This window comes from Leptinotarsa decemlineata, unplaced genomic scaffold, assembly GCF_025532065.1.
Source record: "Leptinotarsa decemlineata unplaced genomic scaffold, Ldec_3_MD MMD2_tig00026361_RagTag_RagTag, whole genome shotgun sequence".
NCBI lineage: Eukaryota > Metazoa > Arthropoda > Insecta > Coleoptera > Chrysomelidae > Leptinotarsa > Leptinotarsa decemlineata.
Window position 1 is genome coordinate 3,535,573 of NW_027412704.1, and position 17,662 is coordinate 3,553,234.

Below are 17,662 nucleotides of genomic sequence, written 5' to 3' on the forward strand. Positions count from 1 at the left end.
TTTCTCAAGCTTTCGTAGGAACCAGCATAGTTATTTTCGGATTTGAATTTATGATGTATGCGCCGAAGAGTTGGAACCTTTTTATCGACAGTATAATAATTAATGATGAATCTTCGAAGCAATCCTTTATCAAAAGCATCTAAGTTAGTTTCAGCTGCGGCTTTCTTTCTTTTTATATTTGGTGTCAAAAAAACAGCGGCTTCTCCATTCTCAATCGATTTCATTCCCTTTGAAATTTTTTGTATACTGCTTCAACTTACGCCAGTTGCCATAGCAGCTCTTTTTCGAACTTTTTTAAAGTACTTCATAGGTTTATTTTCTGCCGCTTCTTGTTGCATAAAAAAATTACATTGGCCATAACTTCTCTCGTTTGACTTGTCAGCACTTTACGATTTAGGTTTGATTTAAACTCCATCCTGGTTAAGTAACAATACTCAAATTGTACCTTTTACGCTATATTTCTGCTCAGACTATACACTCGGTTAACTCGCGATGCTCACTTCACAACAGACAAATTCGACTGACTGAGATGTGGGCGTTTCCAGTTCTGTCTTCTGCGCACAGCTAAGGCGGTCTCAAATTGAGAATTTGAAACTTTTTCCTATTCTTGACAAACTGTACGTTAATTTAAGAATATCAGAGACTCAATAGGTACCCACTTATACAATATTGAATAGCATCAGCAAAAAACTGAAAAGATCAGAAAGAAATATATTGGTAATCCTACTAATCCTACCCCTACTTATATTATAAATGCATAAAGTTTGTGAGAATGGACGAATGTTATGTATGAATTTACGTTTTTTACTTTTTCAAATCCGAACAGCTCAACGGATTTATATTTGAGTTGGTAAATATATAGATCATGACCGTGATCAATGGTGTCGAATTCCTTACCTACGTTTTGAACAAAATCTAGAACCGCTTTCTCGGTATTGGAGTCACCAATAAAACCAAACTCTCTGTCTGTTAGTATTTTTATAGCATTGAGGTAATTTAAAAGTCTACTTTAGATTTTCCTGTTCAAATGAAAAGCGGGTGTGAAATTGCTAGTTCAATAAAGTGTCTAATATCAGTTTCAGAATTAGAGATATGGCTAAAGTAATACTTAAAAGTGAGCCAACTAGAAAAATAGAAACGAAGACATGGTTGAAAGTACGAAAGGATTTGCAGCAGATAAACGTCCTGAAGTGAAGAGACAAGGTAGTAGATAGGACCGTTGAAAAATAATTGAAAGCCCTTCAAAAAATCCCGAACACACTCCACATCCTAACCCTCTACGGTTCCATAAGAAATCTCCAACAATTCCTACTTGCTTGATCAATTGAACTGGCAAACTTCCTCAGACTGGTTCTTAATTTCCTAATCATTTCGGTACGCCTTCCCTACGCTGGCAGCTGCAAAATTGAACGAGATTCAGTAGGTCCATGCGCTCTATATAGAAAAGCGTAAGATTCGCACCCGTCAGTCGTCTGAAAACCATCCTCGTGTTCAGCTTCTCCGCTGAAATTCCTGAACAGCGCACGGTTTCGTCGGAAACTCCGAACAACTGTTGATATCACGTGCCTAATTTGTTCTTATCGCGACTCATTCGTGTCGATGTGAACTTTATCGGGTAGTAGATTGATTCGTGAGGATAACAGTGTTTCCTCGAAGTGACTGAATGAATGAAAAACTTTTTCGAAGTTGCTGAGTTGTTTGATGAGGGTGGGTAAAGTTTCGCACGGTAATGTAGCAACTCCTGGCGGATCACACAAATGAAGCGAAGGTAGGTGGGTAGTTTCGGAAAATAGAAGTTGAAGAGGTACAGAACTTCTTACCTTTATTTCTGTTTTATTGGAGTTGAGGAGGGTGATTACAGTGTTTGGAAAAACAATGTTTCGGTTATCCTGACCTCATGAAAATTGAAAAATAATTGTTGCACAGTACCTTTTGGTTCACTTTGTTAGGTATAGATACAGTGGGTTAGTTTTCAAAAATGATTTTGGATCATACGCCAACTTCGAAATTCCAAAATAGAGTTATTGAAGTAAATCTTCTTCACGCGCGCTTGACTTGAGAAGTAAGCTGGTGTTAGGAATGACATGTTGAAAGGTAAGACCTCGTTAGTCGTTAGTTCGCACAAGTTTCTCAACTTCTGAGAGTTGTCGTTCGTATGGGAGCGACAGCTGATTAAGGGAAAAACAAATTTTAAAGAGATTTTTTAAACATAATACGTGATTTGAGTGTTAAAAAAAGTGTGATCGGGCGAGGCGAACGGAAGTTGAGAGGGAGACATAAGTAGGTGAAGATGGAAAGAGAGTACCGATTCATATATTACTGTAGGGGCAAGAGAGAGAGGTGCGAATAGGTATCTTCATCCTTAGAGTAGGTATGGCGAGTGTAGGTCCACAGCACTTAGGCCAGATGTGAGCCATTGTACATCCTCCCTAGAGATTTTCCTCCCAGGTCATCGTCCATCCTGTCCTTTCCAGGAAGGTGGACAGGTCGCTGGTAGACATCTTCTTTATATCGGCAGGTGTAGGCCAAGACTCACCGAACACACACTCTCTTATTGACGATGACTCCGACACTCTCATCTCTCATCTCATCTTCCTGTTCACACATCCTGCATAGAGGTGTGTTCACTAGCCCCATGATATGGAGGTGTTTCTTCGGTTGACAGTGGCCAGTTGAGCGTAGGTTTTGCCAGGACATCGCCACATATTTCTTCGGCGCCAGCTTCCCAGGATCGCCCTGGTTGATCCTGTCAAGACAGCATCCTTTGATTCCATCCCATCTCCTTAGTGATTGAGCATGGCTGTGACGTTTGGCCAGTTCCGCAATTGGAAGAGCCGTACTCTTACCAGTGTAGTGAGTATAGTAGTTAATAATTTAGCTTTCACTGACTATTCCTAAATACATCATTCATAAAATTGCCAAACAGAAAAATGAAGGATTTGATTTGATTTCATATAATAGACTTGGGCTAGCATTTTTTCCAATTTTCGAAGCAGTTTTCATAAGAAATTTTTGGTATGCTCTTGAGCTCGCATAGCAAATCGGTTTTAATCTCCTAAATCATCGCAAAATGCCGTCCCATCCCGAGACTCTTCAATTTTGGGAACAGGAAAAAGTCCCAGGGGCCAAATCTGGTGAATACCGTGGCTAAGGCATGATAACGATGTTATTTCTAGCCAATAATAAGGTGCAATATCGTGATGCAAAAACAATAGATTTATTTTCCAAAAAAAACGGCCGTTTTCTTCGTATTGTCTGTCGTAAGCGGAGCATAACTTGAAGATAATTCTTCTTATTGACTATACGACCATATGGCAAGAACTTCTGATGCACTTTGCGTGCTTTTTTTGGTCTTGACTCTCTTAGGCTCTTCCATTGAGATGATTTGACTTTAGTTCCGATGTCATAACCAAATACCCATGATTTGTCACGTTGTTCAACAATTCCTGAGCGATGCCAATGCGAACTAGAAGAAAAAAATAGTTTTTTTTCATGAGTTTCAAACAATAACAAACGAAAAATACTAGTGTTATTGTGAAAAAGCGACGAGCATTTGATATACAAAAAATATGGCACAAAGCACCCGCGCTTTTTTCACAATAACACTGGTATTTTTCGTTCGTTATTGTTTTAGTCTCATTTAAAAAAAATAACTTTTCAGCTCGATGTTCTTTGAAAGCGTGTTTTTCAGTTTTTCAAACTATATTTATTTTCCATTTTTCAGTTTCGTATGCTATAAAAGCTTGTTTATTAGTCTTTTTAAACTATATTTACTTTGGGATCAATCAGCCGTATACTGTTCAGAAAAATGACCATTGATATTTTCCGATTCCGTAGAACGAGCCTGAAAATCAGCTACCAAGCCCAAGGCAGCAGGTGCGCGTGTTACTGAAAAAAAATACTTTTTTCAAATGAAAAAATACATGTGGAGTGAGTTCGAATTATATCTAGTAGGTTTCGTACAGCGCCATCTGCCCGCGAATAGATCAAGCAATAATGTCGATAATTCTGTCAGATACAGATCCCGAGCTTGAGGATTGCAAACAAACAAACATACATACAAACATACATGCAGGTGAAGCTAGTATAAAGCGTGTAATAAAAAAAAGGTGAAACAATCGAAAAACCTCTCGTGAAGAATGGTGCCATCGCCTTCATGAAAAGTATGCATTGTGAAACAAAGACCGATCCTTGTCTTTTTTTTTATATTTTCACGGTTCAAAGTTCACTGGCATAGCACCACAATCAGAAATATCTGCAACACGACATTGATCGTAGCTCGATTTAATGCCGACTCACCGAGTTCATTTATCTCTGTTGTAATCTTGCAAGAAACCAGTGGAAACACGTCATGACTCAGCGATAAAGATTATCCAGGCATGAACTTGATTTTCTCCTGCTAGGATTATACCAATCTAAACTCAGTTTCATTCAAGTTAGTGACCGAATTGCTCGATTAGCAGGAATGAAGAGCAAGCTTTGATTCCATATCGAGAATTTCTGGTATGTCGAATGGTAATTGGTTTTTAGAGAGATTCGGGTCATTTGGATAAGAAGATTGAAAAAATCTTCGCGCAGAGCTGTCATAGGCTAAATTTTGCCTGAAAAAAAAGGATTTGAATCGTCATCAACTACATACTCCTAAACTTCACTTCCTTTGAATTCTGATGTGTGGATCAGCACTGTGAGAGAATCCTTGAAAGGCTCTGAATGTGTGGAATTTGTTTATATTGTCCTCAACGATTAGATGTCTTATTCTCCTCACTCACACATTCATCTCGGTTTCTCCGTACTGGTAAGTCGTAGGAAGCTAAAATTTTGTGTACAGGTGTCTCTTGGGCTTGAATGCACATTAAGAAGGGAATTTCAAATATTCCAACTGAGGCGCCCCCCGTGGGGGTGAAAAGGGTACGTTTACATATAATATCACTTTTCATCACTGTTTCTCGGAAACTATGAGAGATACGAAAATAGTTGAATTGGGTCAAAGTTGAGCATTTACCTGACTAAGAATATGTCGTTGAGAAAGTTTTGAAATTCCGAGTACATCCGGAGATATCAGGAAAAAACAGAAATTTCAAAAACAGGATTCAAAAATAAATCGCACTTCCACATTGCCACTTTTTCTCTGATACATAATGTTGTTTTCAAATTTGCTATCCGACTTTCGTATTCCGGCCACCATCATCAACTTTATTTTTTCTTATGGACGCTACATTATATTCTTTCTGTTTTGAATGGAACCAGATTTTACCTTTTCAATGATGTATAATAAGTTATCATTCTTTTTCGAAAAATTGGAGACATTGAAAAAAATTAATCTTTATCATAATTGGCTTTGACTTTGATGTTTCTAAATTTAATTTTCAATTCGTTACAGTCAATGACATTTTGTTATTGCACAAGTCATCGAATTTTTGGCGAAAAATGGCTTTCACGAATGAAGAAAAAACAGATATAATACAAATTTATTACAAATACGATAGAAACGAAGTAAAGACATCGGAAATGTATTTAAACTTGTATTCCGAATGTTCAAGTTATTGGATCAAAATCTCACCGAGTTTGGTTCATTTCAAAAGCCAATGGAATAATACGGAGACAAAATTATCAATCAAAATTAGACAAATGAGATATGTATGAGGTCAATTAGGCATTGTATACTTTTCAATGAAAATAGAACTTTAAACAAATAACAATAATATATTGAAATGTGAAAAAATAAATCACGGCAAATGCTCAAAATGCTAGCCTTGTTTATGATAACACAACTGTGTCCTTCTTCGACTATAATTCACTGCACGAATAATTTCCCCACTCCTCAATCTTCCGAACTCCCTAACAATGCTGTGTTGAAGGTCCTCAATATTTTGATATTCCCTCTGACCATAAATTCTATTTTTCAGTGTACCCCATAGGAATGTATCCATAACACTCAAGTATGGAGACCTTGCTGGCCACCTCATCACCAAACCTTTCAAGTCAGGTAATTAGATACCAGTCTGGTAGTGTGCGGTGGAGCACCATCATGTCGAAACCAAATGTTGTTATAGTTAGCCAAAGGTATATCATCCAAAGAGTCTTCGAAAATCGACATTGAAAACTAGTGATGGGTTTCTCCATTCAGAATTCCCACAAATAAATGACGAATCAAAATTCTATCTTTGTAAATTCCTGCCCACTCGTTAATACTAAATCCCATTTGAAGTCGAATTTCTCGGAACTGCCTGGGGTTGTTTATCCTCCAAAGGTGTTCGTTATTTCGGTTAAATTTTCCACAATTCGTAATGTGAGTGCTTTCATCTGACCAAATTACATTTTCCAGGAGAACATTAGCTTTCCAAACGAACCAAACTCGGCGAGATTTTGATTCAATAACTTAAACATAGTTCGATGTGGTTGTCGTCATTTGGGATACAAATTTGAATACATTTCAGATGTCCTAACACTGTCTCTATTGTATTTGTAATAAATTTGTATCATATCTCTTTTTTCTTCATTCGTGAAAATCATTTTTCACCAAAAATTCAATTACTTGTACAATAACAAAATATCATTGATTGTAACAAACTGAAAGTCAAATTTAGAAATATCAAAGTTATGATAAAATTTTTTTTTTCAATATCTCCATTTTTTCGAAAGAGAATGATAACTTATGATACATCATTGAAAGGTAAAATCTGTTTCTATTCAAAACAAAAAGAATCCAATGTAGCGCCCATAAAAAAAATTGATGATGGTGTCCGGAAGATGAAACGTCGGAGAGCAAATCTAAAAACAGCATTATGTAGCAGGGGAAAAAGTGGATACTTGGAGGTGCAATCTATTTTCGAATTCTTCGAAAAATTAGGCCAGAAAAAATAGAAATAATTTTCCGAAATTTCTGTTTTTTCCGGATAACTCCGGATATGCTCGGAATTTCAGAACTTTTCCAACATCATATTGTTTATTAAATAAATGCGCATCTTTTCCTCAATTAAACCATCTTCGTATCTCTCATAGTTTACGAGATCCAAATTTTGAGGACCAAATTTGAAACACCCTGTATTTTCGAAAGCCGAAATTTTGTATGTAGGTTCATTTTATATTGAATCGCCCCCTTTGTGGTTAGAAGGGGCGTGTAATGTAAAAATTACCTTTTCATCACTATCTTTCATTATTATTGAAGTGACAATATGGTTATAAAAACAAAATTGAAGCAGTTATAAAATGAGCTGGACATAGTTTCACGGAGATAATAAAAACCTCAAAGAAAAGTGCTATAAAACTGCTGCAAAACAATTTACTCTTGTAGTAAAATAAGTTTTATGAGTTATTTCGTAACAGTTCTATTTCATAAACGTCTCTATGACAAATTTATAAAACACTTTTATTGCATATTGAACGAAAGTCTTTTTTAGTGGAGGAAAATCAGTTTTTTATCGACCTTTTTTGAATATTTTCACCTTCCACAATCTTAACGTTTCGGAGGTCAAAATCTGCCCCCGTCTTCAGAAATGGACTAAAAATTCAAAGATATATGCGGTTATTCCTTTGCTGATTATTCATTTCTCAACTTCTTCGACATCTGCCGAAGAAAAAAAGTCGATAAAAAACTTCAACTAGCAACAACATTGTGTTCACGGTTTGTTTAATATAATCAATTAGCACTTTGGAAGTAATTATAAAATGAAACTGTTGCAGCACCATCAAATTATAAAACAAAGTTAGGTACTTGTTGGGTTTCATTCAATAAATACATCATTTTAGTGATTTTTACTCACCATTATCGTGCACATTGTTGTGCTGCAGACTACCTACCTAATTATCTCATTTCAATTATCTTCACTACGCTCGCACGAATCATTCAATTTTGAAATCGAAAGTTGAACTTCCTCGATGAATATATTTACATCTCTTCAGAACTTTTTCTCATTATTGAACAAGCTTGTATGGGAAATCTTATTTTCCAATACGTCTACTGTAAAAAGAACAAAATTGGCTAAACTTTCTATCCGTAAACTTTCAGATCAAAAAACATGTCTCGTTGTCTTCGTAAGAATATCATAGTGAAAAATCAAATAATACTTGAAAGAAGGAATGTTTTTGGAGGAATTCCTAAATACAGCATAAAAAGATTCAACCAACATCTGGGAGTTCGAATATATTCCATTCACAAAACGTGTTACACGTGATAAACAATATATTATCAAGAAATCTGAATTTTTTTCAATAACTGATGCAGTTTTTTTGAAGGTGATTGACAATGTTTCATGATGAATTTCATTAGTTCGGACTTCCATTGTCTAATATTATATAAAATGATTTGAAATTCCTAAAAACAAACGATACAAATGGAATATTTAAAACAATAGCTGAATTTAACAATTGTTTTATACAAAATAATGCAATTGACGAATAAAATCCTTCTCTCTGTGTCTTCATCGATCTGACAAACGCATTTGACACCATTGACCATTCAAAACTACTGACAGTGCTCTCAAATATTGGCATTAGAGGAGTTGCTCATAAATTATTTGAGATTTACTTATGTAACAGGAAACCGTGCGTCAATATCAATGAAGCTATGAGCAGTTATCGAATGATTAGATATGGAGTACCTCAAGGTACTGTTTTGGGGCCAACTCTCTTCAATCTTCATATCAATGATCTTTTCGAACAAGATACGTGTGGGGAAGTTGTGAGTTTCTACATCCTACTCTACAAATTTACCACCATATAAAGAACTGGAAAAACAACATGACGACGGAACCCTTCTGAAAATAGAGTCCGGATATAAGCTTAAATACCTAGGCATATATATATATATATATATATATATATATATATATATATATATATATATATATATATATATATATATATATATATATTATAGATTCTCATTTGAAATGGAAAGATCAAATTGAATATGTAATCATATGTATATGGTATATAAATTCAAAACCATATCTATTAACATCATTGATATAAAATATCTAAAAATACTGTACTTTGGTGCTTCGGTCGAAAGCCATATTTCCTCTTATTCATTTATTATTATTCTTATTATTTTTTTTTATCGTAGTGTGCGCTGGTCAAGCCCTATCCCCCGAAGCCCCGATATATTCGGGAGGGCGTGCCAGCGTTATCAACCAATGTCCACTCCCCACACCGTGGGGTAAGTGATCATTGGGTCCGAGAATCATGTGCCCTGAGCAAACGCAGTGAGCCAAGAATGACAGCCTTCTGCATCTGTGCGGCTGAGATTTCTGCCTTAGTGCGGCAAACCGGTATGATTTTGAGATTCAAGAGGAGAGAGGACACCAATCCACCAAGGACTCCAATAATCAGAACAACCATCTTGACAGAGTGATCTGGATAGAGTCTGCGGAGTTTGAAGAGAAATTTTCGATATTTTATCCCTTTTTCCTTCTCTTTTCTGGCGATATTCGTCTCGCCAGGAGCCGAAAACTCCACGACAAATATCGTTTTGCTCTGGTGGTCGAGAAGGACTACATCAGGCTTATTAGCTTGTATGAGCTTGAGAGTGGGGAACGAATAGTTCCAATGAATTCGGCAATTCTCGTTTCCCACAAATAATTCAATATCCCCCGGAGTGTAAGGCAACACCGGTGTCTCGTCAATACCGTAAGAGTGCCGTAGATGGTAATATAGCACTCTTAGGGCCACGTTATGTCGATGGATATAGGCCGAGACTGCATATGCTGGACATGCTGATAGCAAGTGCATTAGGGCTTCGGGCACCTCGCTGCAGGCCCTGCACCTTGTGTCAGGAACCTCTATACCCATCACGCGACTGCGGTAGACTAAGGTGTTGAAGACACCATCCTGGCAAGCAATGATGAACCCCTCAGTTTCGACCTGAGAAAAGCGAACGTCAGGCGCTTCGATAAGCTAAGGTTTCCAATGTTATTGAAGAAGACCCCATGCATTGGCTTATTCTTGTGTTTCCGCAGCAGTAAGGTGATCTCTGCAGCTTTCATCTGAGCTTTTTGCTGAACGGGTTCCAACTCGGTGACAGAGTCGTGGTCACCTCATTTAGTGTCGAAAACTATACTGAGTTCATCAGCTGCTCGGGCAGCTGCCCTAAAGAGAAATGCTCCAATTCCTGCTCTCTCATGGTCACGGACCATGCAGAGAAGGGGATCCGAACTCCTGACGACTTTACAGGCTGTATCCAGTACCATTCTATCATGTAGACACTCCAAACTTAAAAGTCCACGGCCTCCTTATTGTCGGGGGAAGTACAACCGTGGAACGGACGATTTGGGATGCAAACACCTATAGAGATGCATCATTTTTCGGGTCTTTACGTCGAGTTGATACAGCTCCTCCCGAGTCCACTTCACTACTCTGAACGAATAGAGTAAGATTGAAACGGCAAGCATATTTGTTGCAGCAACTTTGTTCCCCCACGACAGTTCCGATGGCCAGATCTGTCGAAGTTTGTGCTGATACTTGCCGCGGAGAGAGTTTTTCATTGCTGTTACCTCTTGTGAGTGGCGTTGTTCCACTCCGAGGTAGGCAAAGTTTTGCTTCACTGCCTCCTATTGAACTGATTAATTTGGCAAAAAACGTTAAAAATGGAGTCGTCTGTGTGTAGAAGGAGCTGGCAGACTTCTCGAACACCTTCTTTGAAGAAATACATTTCATTTTTCGTTCTTTATCATTATTATTTTTATTGTTGAAGATACACTTATTACTAGTGAATGTAGTATAAATTGTTACCAGTTTTATTGAAACTATGCGTGAAATGTGAAACCTAAAAGCTCTGTATTTCGAAAATTACGCTAGCAAAATATCAAGTATGCCAATTTCAAACTCTTTACAATATGCATGAATATACAGGGTGTCTCAATGAACAAATATTTTTCCATCAATAACTATTGATATCTCATTTGAATTTTTTTTCGTACTTTGAATTCAACGTATAAAAGTGCTTTGGAAAAAATTTACAGCAACTTTTCGAAAATGTACAATTTCAAAAAGCATGCTGTAATTCAGAAAGGACGATATCGATATGCGATTTTCATAAAATTCCTCATTAAATTTGACACAGCCATCAGTTCTCATCTATCGAGTCTGAACACAGGAGTTTCCCTTTGAAAATGTCCAATTTAGGCCACTCTGTACATTAGATTTCACCATAAACATTATTTTTTTAAGTTTAAACTGTATTTTATTCCAGTAACGAATTCAATAAAATACTACGCAGGCCGAATGTAAAACTACCGAGATACTGGAAATAATAAAATTCAAATCAGTCTAGTTATCAAGAAAAATATTGGAGATGAGAAATATTCCTGATGAGATTAAACTTTATAGAAGTTTATGGCAGCTGTTTCACCGAAGCCCTCTCGGAAAGTTTTCTGTAAAAAAAGTAAAGCAAGAAATTGTGAATAGAAGATATTTTGCATAACCAGCGAATATAAGGTGAACATGAATTTGACAGAATAATAATTATCCGCTGAGTTGTTATGACAGATAAATTTTCACAAGCAAACTATTTTTATTCAAACTGAACAGCATTTAAAAATGTACTAACTGAAAAAGCAGTGAATGCAGTAGAAGTAGCGCCATCTATATGTTAGGCCCAACTGAGATCTTACTGTTTCAAATAGGCTCATAACAGCGGACAAAACTTCTCAATCTAAAATTTTTGGTTCATGAGTAAGTAATGCTCTTCAGAAGTTAATTGCACTGAAATCCCGTTAGAAAAAACTGCCTTGCCTTCAGTATTATCCTTTCCCAAGTACGTAATAGGATGAAAAAACAAACTAAAGCAGCTTTACTTTTCCATGATTCACCCCAGATATGTTTCCATCCCTAGAAAACCTTTTAGTATCCCGTTTTTTCGAAGTGAATGTCTCCCCTTTCAGACTAGGCAGAAGCGTGTGTATAATTTCTCTCAAGGCCAATGTCTGCGAAATTGAATTTTCTGGCCCCGTACGATGGATGCTGAGCACTTCCGTTCACCTGGGCTAACTCGGATAACACGATTGTTTTGAAGGGCAACACAAACATTCTGGGAATGTTATCACACTCCCTCCATTATTATTCGTGACAAATGATATGGATAGAGAAAACAAGGGTGACGTGAAATAAACAGTCGCGCTGGAGATTTTCACAGAGCAGTGTACTAGGCCACAGTATTTCCGTATACAGTAGTTTCACTCAGCGTCGGTCCCTTTGATGTCGGTGTCCAGGAGTTTCATTTTTTATAATGATGACGTATTTGACACTAATGACATTTCTCCCTACTACAATCTCAACCAAAGCGTCTAAACACTGCTCAACATAACAACTATTCATATAAACTGCTCAAAAAAAAAACAGTCTATGAAAACCATGTTGGGCACCTGAGAAAATTGTACAAATGATAATTTTGCATTTGTGTAATATTGAAGTAACCCAGATCATTTGGGCAATGATGAACTAAGTTTCAAGTAGATTTTAAAAATTCATGGAATCGGCAGATGTTCATATTCGAATGTGACAAAATATATTTTCATTTCAACAAGAAAAACGACAAGATAAAGAACGTGTTTTGTTATTCATGAACCATGGTACGAATCCATGCGAAATTTCTTTGTAGTGATTTTTGGGGCCAAATATAGCATATTCATTTATTGATTGGAGAATTCAAGATGGCGGACGAGTTTGCCGATTCGATTATATTAAGGACCAATTATTAAAAATATTCCTAATCGAATTCATCACTCAAGATTAAGGAATCTGTAGAGCCTATTCTTTCTGAATTATGTAGTTACTATTCAGGACTTGAAGAAGTAAAAAAGTAATTGAGTATGTAGTGTTCAATCATACAAAAATAATTTTTTTGTATGTATGTACTAACTATAAATGTATGTGAGAGTTTTCGGAGTCGGAGCCATTATATATGTTTTCCGACAGAAAACAACTACTTCTTTAGCTAATAACTCGACATATATTGACAAATGTTGATATTTGAATCTATACAAGTCTAGATGTCTAATTAACCCCGAAAAGTTGCTGCGTAGATTAAAAACAGTTATTCTAAATGAAACATGTCCTATTAGTCAGCAACTTCTTATATAATGTAAATTTGACTATCAAAAATACCTTACGACTGTTAACCTTTCGGAATCCAAGTCGCCTCAGACATAATTGCAAAGATTCTCACTTTGAAGAAACAACTTTGCAAGAGCTCTCTAGGACAAATAGTGGGACTGATTCGAACAAGGAACCAACTGCGAACCGTTTTGAAGTGTTCCTCATCAGTGCAGACCATGCTATCACGGTTGTATACACACAGGGACTCGTTATTCCTCCTAGAGAGCTCTTGCACAGTACCATGGTTCATGAATAACAAAACTCGTTCTTCATCTTGTCTTTTCTCTTGTTGAAATTAAAGTATATTTTGTCACATCCGATCCCATGAATTTTTAAAATCTACTTGAAACATAGTTCATCATTGTCGAAATGATCTGGGTTACTTGAATATTACACAAATGCAAAATTATCATTTGTACAATTTTCTTAGGTGCCCAACATGGTTTTCATCGACTGTATTTTTTTGAGCAGTTTATATGAATATTTGTTATGTTGAGCAGTGTTTAAACGCTTTGATTGCGTGCCTGTCTTGAACTCGTCGTTTGCGCAGACCTGAGACTGCAACTCCTGGGTCTGCGTGTAGAAAATTCAAACTAAAAATCACCCGAAGTGGGATTACTGTATATAGTATACTGTGACTAGGCGATACTGATCGTTGGGGAAGACATATACACTTAATCCTACAGAGGAAATTCAGAGAAAATTGAGTTGAGTTAAGGATCTTGAAAATACTTGTAAAGTGGAAAATGTTAATAAAAGAAGTGAAGAGTTGAAAAGAAGAGGTGAAATTTCGGGATAGAATTTGATATACTTTATTGATTCAAATTTATTGCCCAATATCCTATTAACAATAAATAGTTCCAAGTTTACAAATTAAATTGTGTCTCTTGATTATGTGAAATTAAAATGACAAACATAAATATTGGTTAAAAAAAGATTACATTCTTGAATGTTATGAAACATCAAGTGAAAAACCGAATTTGAATCGAGTACTTTAGTGATGCATACTTCACCGTCTGTGAAAAATCACAAGACCATCACAAAGATAAAGCAAAATATGAAGAAGCATGAGAAGGTCAGTACTGAAAGTCACTAACCACAAAAAAGTTCGAATTCACGGAGGGGGTAAAAACATCCTTCGGCCAGTACTTTCTTTAATTTGCGATTGAACATATCTGGACGTTTGCTCTCTGTCAATTGGGCTTGTTTCATGCTATGAAAAATGATACTGGCTTGCTTATAGACTAATCGAGTTGGGGGTATATTATAATTATCAAACCTAATCGGTCACAAAATCTCTTTATATTTTCAGAAAAAAGAATAATTCGACAAGCAAGAATTTAAATTGGCCGCGTCTGTTGACCAATTAAATTGATCGTGTCTAGAGCGGAGTTGTCAAATGTATTGGTTTTTAATATCCAATCACAGATCTGATGATCCAATTTGACAGGCGCCATTTTTGTTGTTATTGTTGCCAACTCGGTGTGAATACAACTGTTACAGTTATATAGTTACAGAACGTTTTTTTGTAAAAGGTAGGTCTCGGTGGGTACCTATTTTACTGCATATTTCGTGTCATTAGTTTACATTCCGAAAAATAATTTTTCAGGTTATTTTTGGATGATATGATAATTCTACATTTCACTGTACATATTTTTGCTTCTCTTTTCAGTCACCATACTGCTCCTTGGCCGAGATAAAATAAAAATTAAATCAAAACTTTCCATCCTTCGATAAAAAACAAAGTCTGAAATGAATGTCATATAAATAAAAGGGACCTACTAAATATACCACCTACCGTCAATTTTCCATTCGTCATTTCGGTACCAAAGTATTGCAAATTTTTCAAGTAAAATTCATCGACCATTTCAAAATCGATTGTTGGTAAGTTGTCGAGAGTCAATGGAAATCTTTTTATATTACACATATTATCTGCATTTTTCCCGTTAAACTGCAAAACTTGTGCATTTCACTCGTTATTATGAAAAAGTTTTCCTAAGTATGATATAGCATGTGCGATCAACAAGATGTTGGTTCTGAATACGACCCTGGCCAATTCTTGGGATTTTCAATATCACGTGCGTAGGACATGTCGATGTTTACATCCAGTCTATCTTGGATTTGAATTTGCTTTAGTGACTGACGCAATGCTTGACGAAAATTGACCTAGACGGTCAACCCCCTCCTTTAACCGCTTGTGTCATTCAAAATTTCTTCTGATCAAAATGATTGACCGTCTAGGGCCTCCTTTAGTCGGGAAGTAATTGTTTTTTTTCTTACGCAATCCTAGTTAATGTTTTGACATGATTTTAAAAACATCCAACTGATTTATTGCTCGATGAGAATTCCACAAGGCTCCATTTTCAGTCCTTTGCTGTAGGGACTTGATGCTTGAGATTTCAGCAGAATTTTCTGAAAATATCACTGTGGTGAAGAGTCCCGGGCTTAAGAAAGGAAACGGGTTTTGTTTTTGTTCAAAGTTAGCTTTATTCATCAACGTAATTTCTATCAAAAGTCACACAATCATTCCAACGTCGCTCTAACATTTCATTACCACTGTTGTAGAACGATTCAGCTTTTGCCTCAAAATAGGCCTCATTTCCACCAATAGCCTCATCATTCGGGTTGAATTTCTTACCGGTGAACATTTTGAGGTCTGCCAACAGCCAGTAGTCACTGGGAGCCAAATCTGGCGAATACGGTGAATGTAGTAGTGAAAGTTCGATTCATGTAGTTTGGCCATTGTTTTGATTAACTAGTCGATGAATATTACACCATGCACATCCCAAAATACCGAGGCTTTAACATTTTCACCCGATTGTTGCGCTTTCGAGCGCTTTGGACGAGGTTCATCTGTTGCTCTCCACTCAGATGACGATCGTTTTGATTACAGGGTGAAGTGATGGATCCATCTTTATCCATTTTCAAATATGATAATGATAATAAAGGTTTTTATTAATTTTCAGTTATATTCATGCATGTGAACTGAAAAAAAGTAAATGGGCGAGATTCAGTATGGCAATCGACAGCGGTAGGTACAGACTGTTCTTCCACCTAACCCAAAACAGACTACTGAATGGCAAATCAGATCAAAGACAAAAAAAACAGTGATTACTTCCAAATGCACCTACGTTACAAGGAATATAAACATTGCCATCGCTAAATTAATGAATAAATCACAGTTCAAATTGAAGATAAATATTAGTCAAAGAAACATACATAATTTTTTTTTCATTGTAGGTGGTATATTAATAATTCTCAGATCGCACTGAAGATGAAGAGTGGGAAATTTCACTAGTTCGGACTTCCATTGTCTACTATATAAAATGATTTGAAATCCCTGGAACAACTAAAAAAAGAAAAATAAAAAATGAATAGCTGAAAATAACAATTATATTGAGCAAAAATGAACCTGAAATGAAATAATAGTGAAATAAAATACAAGTAAAATAGAACAATTTAACAAAAATGAATAAAAATGAAGAAGTGAAAAAAAGAAAATAAAAATAAAAAGTTGAGAGATTCCAAGTCACGTTAGTTCACGACGTTTCGATCGTTAGTATCTACAATCGTCTTCGGGTGATGACTGGACTGATTCCTCCGAGAGATGACTATTTATAGGTCGTTTGAGTACTTTCACATATCCCCGCTTTCCATTTTCCACTTCACTGGTTCCGTGGGAGATGATCGTTTGGCGGGAGTTGACCATTTTTCGCTTGATGGGTTTCCATATGTTGCGTAATTCTACGCTGGCTTGGCTGAATACGTTGTTGAACAACATGTAAGCGGCTTCCTTGAATTTTCTCCTGAACCAATGTTCCTCTCTGTGCAAGATCTCAGCTTGGAAACACTCGATGTTGTGTCAGTGGGTCCAAACATGGTCTGCTATTCCTGATTTGCTGTGTTTGGCAATGTGAACATTCAATGGCCTCTTAGTTTCACCAATATAGGATTTTCCGCACTCACAGGGTATCCGGTAAATGCAATTCTTGGAATCGCAGTCCGCGTTTGGTGGCCTGGTTTTCGTGAGGCTGCTACGGATAGTGTTGCCGGATCTGAAACAGGTTCAGATATTGTACCTGGAACCAATTCTTCTTATCCTCTCCGATGATCCTCTGATGTAGGGAAGTGCAAGCACTGGTTGTGAAGGCTCGCAAGGAAGTCTAGTCTATCTTTTGGATTACCAAGAACCTGTTGCAATTTATGAGAAGTTTTACATGCAAACACAGAAAGGTCGGGGAATTACGAAATCAGTTGTCAAGATTGCAACAGCAAATACATCGGCCAGAGCCAACGAGCGAATAAAACCCGCTTCAAGGAGCATTGTGCACACATGAAATACGGAAGGATAGAAAAATCCAGTGTCACCCAATATGCTCTAGACGAGGACCACAGAATTGGTGAAAACAATCTGAAACTGATTAAGCATGTGCATGACACCAGGCTACTCTATGTATGTGAGAGTCTAGAAATAGCAGAATGTAAAAACAGCATGAATGGCGATAAGGGACCCATCCAGTTTAGCCCGCTTTTTAATCGTCTGTTGGGAAGAGAATAATTACTAAGA

The 17,662-nt window shown here is 36.6% G+C and overlaps 1 protein-coding gene across 1 annotated transcript in view; it reads left to right on the forward strand.

The window, feature by feature from the left end:
- The first annotated feature begins 1,444 nt into the window (after nucleotides 1-1,444).
- The window catches only part of LOC111502872 (tachykinin-like peptides receptor 86C), a 188,223-nt gene continuing 172,005 nt past the window's right edge, over nucleotides 1,445-17,662 (forward strand). Inside the window, exon 1 of the mRNA XM_023157037.2 lies at nucleotides 1,445-1,768. The gene's annotated coding sequence lies outside the window, so the exon portion shown is untranslated. The remainder of the gene's footprint in view (nucleotides 1,769-17,662) is intronic.